The sequence below is a fragment of the Bactrocera latifrons genome, unplaced genomic scaffold, assembly GCF_001853355.1.
Source record: "Bactrocera latifrons isolate USDA-ARS-PBARC rearing strain unplaced genomic scaffold, ASM185335v1 scaffold_180, whole genome shotgun sequence".
Taxonomy (NCBI): Eukaryota; Metazoa; Arthropoda; class Insecta; order Diptera; family Tephritidae; genus Bactrocera; species Bactrocera latifrons.
Window position 1 is genome coordinate 604,973 of NW_017535297.1, and position 8,723 is coordinate 613,695.

At 38.7% G+C, this 8,723-nt stretch overlaps 1 non-coding gene across 1 annotated transcript; it reads right to left on the minus strand.

Moving 5' to 3' along the window:
• Positions 1 to 3,489: 3,489 nt before the first annotated feature.
• Positions 3,490 to 3,561, minus strand: Trnap-agg. Its single transcript has one exon. It is a non-coding gene; the product is annotated as a tRNA-Pro (tRNA).
• Positions 3,562 to 8,723: the final 5,162 nt, after the last annotated feature.

Sequence of the window (8,723 nt, forward strand, 5' to 3'; positions counted from 1 at the left end):
GTTCCGTATAAGGTTGCCTATTATCACCGTGTTATATAGGGATAGCACTTGGATGAAATTTGTAGATAAACCTAACCTTCGAACCAAAAGTTTATACATTTTTCAGCTGTTGAACAATTAGGTTGAGAAAGTACATAAAAAGATTCGAAAAAGTATATAAAATAATAAAGTGTATTACTTAATATAATACCCGGCACAGGTGCATTGCTGATAGCAACAATAAATATAACTAACTCTGAAACGTGTCAGGCAGAACGTTCTAGTTCTTCCTGTAGTAGGCGGAGCTGAACAATTCCTTCGGAGATTTCAGTATTAACTTAGACAACAATTCATGCCGAACTCCTTGAATATAGCTCTTATCTTCTGAAAAAATTTGCCATACAAATTACTGTTTTCGATCGTTCGTTGTGTATGACGGCTATACTGTCGATATTGGATCACTGTAGTTTCAAATATCGACGGTTCTCACAAATTTTCAGCTTGTTGAGGAGAATAGGATGTGTACAAAACTTTAGATCGATATCTAAAAAACTAGGAGACAAAAACTCATATTTATAGACATATGGACCCAGCTCGTCCAGCTGAATATTTATATCGGTATACATTTTAGGGTCTACAACGTTTTTTCTGGGATGTTGCAAAGTTCGTTGGCAAAATTAATATACGCAGTCTCCGGCGGTTTCTTCTAGAATGTAGTAAAGTAAAATACGACGTTTAGAATACTTAATGAGTGTGAACCAAACTCTGCGTTACGCGAAACCGTCATTATACTTTAACTACTGATTTGATAATTTCTGTACAATCCATATCATTAATGAAATGTGGCTATGAGGAATTAAAACATCTAAGAAGCCAGTAAAAATTTCTGTAGACCATAAAATAAATTTCATCGAGATAATAGTTCTTCTAAATATATCAAAGACCACTTGTTTAAATCATGATGGAAGACGCTTGACCTTACAGTCGGCTGGAAACAGAAGCGTCATGGTTAATTTGAGAGTGTTTGAAGTTCTGCAATTACATAACTGGTGATCCCAGAGAAGTACTTTTTTATCAGTCTTTTTTTGACTGATCACGTGTGAGTCGTATCAAGCTATAATGTTATATTTCTTCAGTATTGTTTGGCATTTCATCAAGGAAAGACTTACGCCTAACGACGTCGACAAATCGGTCCACTTTATTACTAAAATGGACGTTCTGTGAAAAATGTGTTTCGCGCGCTTCGCTCAACTTATGGTCAACGTAATCGTCCTACAATTTATACTAAACATTCAGCACACAGTGAAGAAAGTATAGAATTTGACGTCGAAATCTTAAATTGAAAGCCCACAAGATATGCAAAAATTGAAGTTGCTCGTCCTTCGCAAGCGACATCCCTTTGCTCTATTGGCTCTTGAAAGAAAGTTCCAAGAAGATTCAAAGTTTTCGAGCCAAACTTTGTTCAGCGATGAGGCCCGTTTTTGGGTCAATAGGTAAACAAGCAAAATTGTTGCATTTGGGACGAAGAGCATGAAGATATTCAAGAGCTGTAATTTCATCCAGAAAAAAACAACAGTTTAGTGGTCTTTGTGAGGCGGTGGAATCATCGGTCCACATTTCTTCAAAGATTGTTGCCGGTGAGAACATAACCTTCAATACTATTGAATGCCTGAAATTGAAGCCCGTGATTTCGACAAGGCGACGCCACTTTCTACACATCGTATCAATCAATGGATTTATTGAGATAATATTTCGCTGAGCAGATAGTTTCACGATTAATGGCGGTCGACTGGCAGCCAAGATCGTATAACACCGTTAGAGTTTTTCCTGTGGGGATATGTAAAATCTAAAGTTTATGCGGACAATACCGCATCGATTCACGCCTTGGTGCAAAACATCACGCGTGTCACTCGCCAGTGGCCATTTGAAATTTATGTTTCCTTTATTTGAGCCTCGAAGCGGATCACATTTTAAAATGAACTTATTATATTAGCTGTATTTTGAAGAAAATGTTCTTGTATATTTATGATCTTTAGATTGATTCCTGGAATTGTAAAATCTTAAAATAACTTCGAAAATTTTATGAATTGTTCCAATGATGTTTAATTATGTTTTATGAATTTTAATGCTTCGATACTTTATTTTATGTGTATATTCATGTACGTAAGTTTAATATACTTGTAGTATAGAATCATATCGTCGTCAACTATTATCACACAATAATAAAATTTGTGTATAAAGCGTGTAGCGTGCTAAGCACTTATACCTTTAGTGGATTTGCTGCTTGACTTAGATTAGTGGTTTATCCTTCTATATATAATATGTATATACAAGTAAATTCGCTACAACTCATCAAATACTCTGATTGCAATAATTTGAATTATTTTTATTACTTAAGTTTATAGCCCTAGATTTAAAAGCAGTTATACTAAAAGTTAACAAACAACAGAGATTTTTTAAATTTATTATTTGTTGTTTTGAGTTAGAGGCATTTGGTAGAATAGCGTTAGTTTGAAATGCAAATGTATAAGATTAACTTCCGCGGATATTAAGAGCACGCGACTTTATGATTTAGTAAACAGGAAGATATGCGATGATGTAAGGAATCTAGACATAAACAATATGAGAAGTTTTCAAATCCATTATGAACACGCAAAGCGTTTTTTATGGAATTATAAAAATTATCGTTGGGGTGCTTTGAGAACACAGGTTTAAATTTAACATATCATTGTGAGATGAATATAATGATATGGAAAAATAATAAACAACAAGAAGGGGAAGGATAAGTTCGGGTGCAATTAAACATTTCGGGGGTTAGGGTCTAAATTCGAGTTCATTTGTATATGTACAATATACATATTAGACGACCTATTTTTTAATTCTAAAATCCCCTGTATCGAACTACAGGTTTATATCTCATACGTGTGCTTAGTTATGGAATTTTGTAGGTTTTCGTCCTCACTTTTTCGTTCAGGAACTCGTGTACCGGAGAGACGGGCTCTGAATTCAACTCGTCTCGTCAAACTGATAATTCATATACATATATGGTATAGCACATAGAGAGCGACACGACATGGCAGAACGACAGTGAAGTGTAAATGGCGTCGTGTATCCTACGACATGAACATTTGTAAGAAGTCAGCGATAGATAAATAGGTAAATATTTTCGTTTTAAGAATATTTTCAAGTTAGTGAGAGCGACAATTGAGGGTCTGCAGTCGTGTAGTCGTGCAGCTGTCTAAATAACTGTGCACTTAAAAACGTGTGTATTTTAATATTTGACAGATATCGCGTGCAGTCTGTCGCGCTCTGTAAGTTCAACACTTGAGTATAAAAATTGTGTACATTAGGGCAAAACAGCATACTATTCCCACAAAAAATAGATTTTATATATTGTGTACTCTTAACGCTTACACTCAACCCTATGTTTAGAAATAAATTCCAGAATTTAAGATATGTAAATCATAATTACATAGTTCTTACTAGCAACCAAAAAAATTAACAGTACTTGGGCTCGTCCGGGATTTGAACCCGGGACCTCCCGCACCCTAAGCGGAAATCATACCCCTAGACCAACGAGCCAGTTGCAATATTGATAACCGCTTCGTGTGCTTGGCATGATTCCATGCACAGATAGCTGACCAAAAACTTGTTTAATTCATTGAATATTTAATGGGTTGACGTGTAACAAATGATTGTTGGACAAAAAATATATGTAGATACACCTACTGATATTGGCTTTATTTGGTACTTTTATGTAAATGAAATAGAAAACCAGTCGCTTTGAAAATATTTATGGTATAGTATAATTTATACACGGTAATAATATTTTAAGACTGATGCACTATTTTAATAAATTGATATACCATACTTTAATAAATAGTTACAAACATTTTAAATGTGGTTATATATATTAATTTTTTTTTTATATTTAGGAATAAAAATGATTATCTTGTAGATACACATTAAGCAATCTATATTTAGTTGAGCCAAATCATTACCTTCATATAGAAGTCCACAATCTTATATTTAGGAATAAAAATTAAATTCGAAGAGATTACTTTCCTGATAGTAGAATGTCTGTGTGCTACAAATGGTTTGAATCGGTCAAATACTTCCCTTAGCCCCCACGGCCGATATGTGAGTTGTGTTAATAAAATTAAGATAACGTGTTTTTCTTATAACGATGAATATTTGAGCTTCGATTGAATAAAATTGTGTGAAAACTCGCCCTAGACCGCTTATAATTAACAAGTCTAATATACCTGAAAGTACTTCCCTGGCAAGTTGCAAGGGTACGAAATGTGCGGTTATACCCAAACTATTTCTTATTTGTTACGATTATGTTTTCGATCAAAATCATTTTTATTTATTTCAATATTCTTTTGCTTATTGTATGGCAATATAATATTTCCAATAGGGATATATCATCCCTATGGTTTCCTATTGCAACTTTGTTCGTGCGCCTTTGCCATTTTATGGGCGTAATAATTGTCCATCTCTATTTCTCTCTATTCGTTGATGAAAATTGATGAAAATTTCGAACGTAATACGTCTATTACATGATGTTCAGTTACCTATACGGAAATGAACCGTTCGAAGTAATGTTCGAAGTAATGCATCGAAGCTAATATACTCTTCACAGCTGGATTTCTTTTAGTAACTACGCGTTCAGTTTGTATGGAAGCTATGTGCTATAGTAACCCGATCTGAACAATTATCTCGGGGGTTACATTATTATTTTAGAAAATAACCTGTGCCAAATTTTGTGAAGATGCATTGTGAAATATGAAAATTTTCCATACAAGAACTTGATTCCGATCGTTCAGTTTGTATGGCAGCTATATGTTATAGTGCTCCAATATCGGCAGTTCCACTGTCGATTCTTATGCGAAGAAATCTACTTATTATTAATGCGCCGCCATTACATTCACCTAACTTGACAGTTTGGTGTGATTTATGGTCTGAAGGAATCATCGTCCGTACTACTGTCGTGGAGGCTCACATCCCCGCTGTCCAAAAAAAGCGACGCACAGGACAAGAACTGAGACGAGTAGATCCTTGTGGCATTTACTACAGTGGCCTTATAAAGGAGTACAACTTCAGTGTGGGATTCGTGGAGAGAGACTCCGTTGTCAAATACTCTCATTCGCTCCGGTGAATGAACGTCTAGCCACAATCCGCATCAAAGCGAGGTTCTTCAACATATCGCTGATTTGCGCCCACGGCCCGACTGAAGAGAAGGACGATATGACCAAAGATGCCTTTAATGAGTGCTTGGAAAGCACTTACGAGAGCTGCCCCCGCCACGATGTCAAAATCGTGCTTTGCGACTTTAACGCCAGGGTGGGCAAAGAAGGTATATTTGGCACTACGATCGGTAGATTCAGCTTCACGACGAAACATCCCCGAATGGGTTGAGGCTGATTGGCTTCGCCGGGGCCCGACATATGGTTATCTGTGGTACTAGATTCCAGCAGCAAGCGACCTGGCTGTCTCCAGATCGAAAATCCACCAACCAGATCGATCATGTTGTGATAGACGGAAGACACGTCTCCAGTGTTTTAGATCTGCCTGCGCTCCGAGGTCCTAACATCGACTCGGACTACTATCTTGTTGCAGCCAAGGTTCGCACCCGCATCTATGCAGCAAAAGCCGCACGCCAACAAAGACAAGGAAGGTTCGACGTTGTGAAGCTGCAATCACAACAGACAGCCGAACGATTTTCTACTCGACTGGCACACCTGTTCTCTGAGAGTAACAACTCGGTATAAGGGCTGCAACTGAAACCATTGGTTTTCGGAAAATGCAAAAGAACAGCTGGTACGACGAGGAGTGCCGTATCGCAACGGAGAGAAAACAGAATGCCTACCTCCCAACGTTACGATCGACCACAACACTTACAGGATGGGATAGATACCGAGAGTTGAGAGTTGAAGAGGAAGCGAGACTCATTTTCAGAAAGAAATGCGTGAGTACGAAGAGCTTGATAAGCTGGCTGACAGAGGTAATGCTCGAAAATTCTACGAAATATGGGGCGGCTTATAGAAGGTTTCAAAGGTGATCTAGTTACCGTTGCCCAGAGCATACTTAAGTTATGGAGGGAACACTTTTCCAGATTGCTGAATGGCAGTGAAGGCACAACGGCAGCAGACGTTCCATTGCAAAACCATGAAGAAGTTCGAATAGCAATTACCCGTCCGAAGTACAACAAAGCGGCGGAGGCCGATAGATTGCCGGCTGAGCTATTCAAACACGACGGCGAAAAACTGATAAGGAGCATGCATCAGCTTCTTTGTAAAATATGGTCTTGCGTATGCATGCACAACGATTGGAATTTAAGTATGCTCTGCGAAAACCACACAAAGGGAGACCCCAAAATTTGCGCCAACTACCGTGGGATAAGGATCCTCAACATCGCGTATTAGGTTTTATCGAGCGTATTGTGTGAAAGATTAATCACCGTCAACAAACTGATTGGACCTTATCAGTGTGGCTGTAGACCTGGCAAATCAACACCAATTCACCATGCGCCAAGTTTTGAAAAAGACCTGTGAAAGGAGAATCGATACACACCACCTCTTCGTTGATTTCAAAGCTGCTTTCGACAGCACGAAAAGGGGCTGCCTTTATGCCACAATTCTGAATTTGGTATTCCCGCCAAACTAATGCGGCTGTGTAAACTGACGTTGAGCAGCACCAAAAGCTTCGCCAGGGTCGGGAAGGACCTTTCCGAGCCGTTCAATACCAAAGGGGGTTTCAGACAAGGCGACTCCATAACGTGCGATTACTTTAATTTGCTGCTGGAGAAAATAGTTCGAGCTGCAGAACTTAATCAAGCAGGTACAATCTTTTATAAGAATGTATAGCTGCTGGCATATGCCGACTATATTGATATTTTCGGCCTCAACACCCGCGCCGTTATTTCTGCTTTCTCCAGACTGAACAAGGAAACACTCACAACTTGGCTCCCAAGTCACTGTTGACAGTCATAACTTTGAAGTCCTAAATAGTTTTGTATATTTAGGAATCAGTATAAACACCACTAACAGTGTCAGCCTGGAAATACAACGCAGGATAACTCTTGCCAATACGTGCTATTTCGGACTGAGTAGACAATTGAGAAGCAAACGACGAAGAAAAGCCAAACTTTATAAGTCATTCATAATTCCCGTCCTGCTATATGGTGCAAAGGTTTGGATGATGACAACAACTGATGGGTCGATATTGCGAGTTTTCTAGAGAACAGTTCTACGCTGGCTAGATCATGTTGTCCGAATGGTTGAAAACACTCCAGCTCTGAAAGTATTCGACGCAGCACCCGCCGGGTTAAGCAAAGGAAGGGAAGACCTCCACTTCTTTGGAAGTACCAAGTGGAGAAGGACCTGGCTTCGCTTGGAATATCGAATTGGCGCCATGTAGCGAAAAGAAGAAACGACTGGCGCGCGGTTGTTAACTCGGCTATAACCGCATAAGCGGTGTCTACGAAAATTAAGAAGAAGAATGGTGGAATCTCTAAATAAACTGTTCAAGTCGGACCTCTATGGATTATAATAGATTATGTGGACAACTATGGACAGAGTAAAGCAGACTTTTATTTATCTACTGTCAAGACTATTGTGAAGATCTCATGACCCAAACTAACGAGACATATTTGTACTTTTTAGAGAAATAAAATCGATTAGATTTTTCTTAACTGGCAGGAGTTAATAGTTAAGTTTTTTTCCCGTCTTCGCGCTTTCTCTTCACTAGGCTTTTGTATTAAAAATTTTTTAAAAGTCGATTCCAATTCCACTGGTCTACCATACGTTTAACCAAAATTTTTGTGTACAATAAAAAATTTTCTAATTTTTTTTTAGCAACAGGTCAGAAACGTTTGATAAAAATCCAATTATCCCCTAACTCACTATTACATACTTAGGTAATCCGTCATACTAAGCCAAACGTTGCTAAAACACAACGAACCCTCACTTTTCTTCCCCAGTGTCTCTATTTGAAAAGCACTTCCGATTGTGCTGTCAAGACAAGCAACAGCCAGCTGTCTGATATGCTGCTGACAAATTTAATACCACCAATTGCGACAGGCAAACACAACAAACGCATACAACACGCGGAATGCTATTGACACAACGCACTCCCACACTTCGTCCATCGTCGACGCGCTTAGCCGACGAAACCAGATGAAAATATTAGAAAATAGAACAGACATTTTAATGAAGTTTCACTGGCTGCTGGCAGCAAGAGGATTTTATATGACATAAGTGAGGCGTTTGTAGCGAAACAAGTGGGGGAAATGCTGGCTGTCACAAGCCATTTGGCTGAAATATGTTTGTGTGTGTGCGCGTGAGTAGGAAATTCTATGAAATCTGCAAATTGCCATGTCATTATTTGTTAACATCAAACAGCTGAACACATACATGCACACAGTAACAAGAACGTGGTATTAATGCTGCCAGCAGCATGAACAGCGAGCTGTGTCAGCAGAAAAATGGCCACCAGCAAAGTGCTAGCAATGTTGCCACCCGTTGACACATAGCTGTGACTCTATGCCTGTATGTATGTGCTGTGTTGCTGTTGCGTTTCTGTGCGGCAAGTGGCAAGTGGCAACTGACAACTGCTGTTGCTGGTGTCAAAGAGTGTAATTGGCAACTTGGAAAAGGGGCATGACACACAACAAAAACTACAGCAATGGTAACAACAAAAATCAGGTTAACACAGCGTTACGGCAAGCAGTAGTAACTTAC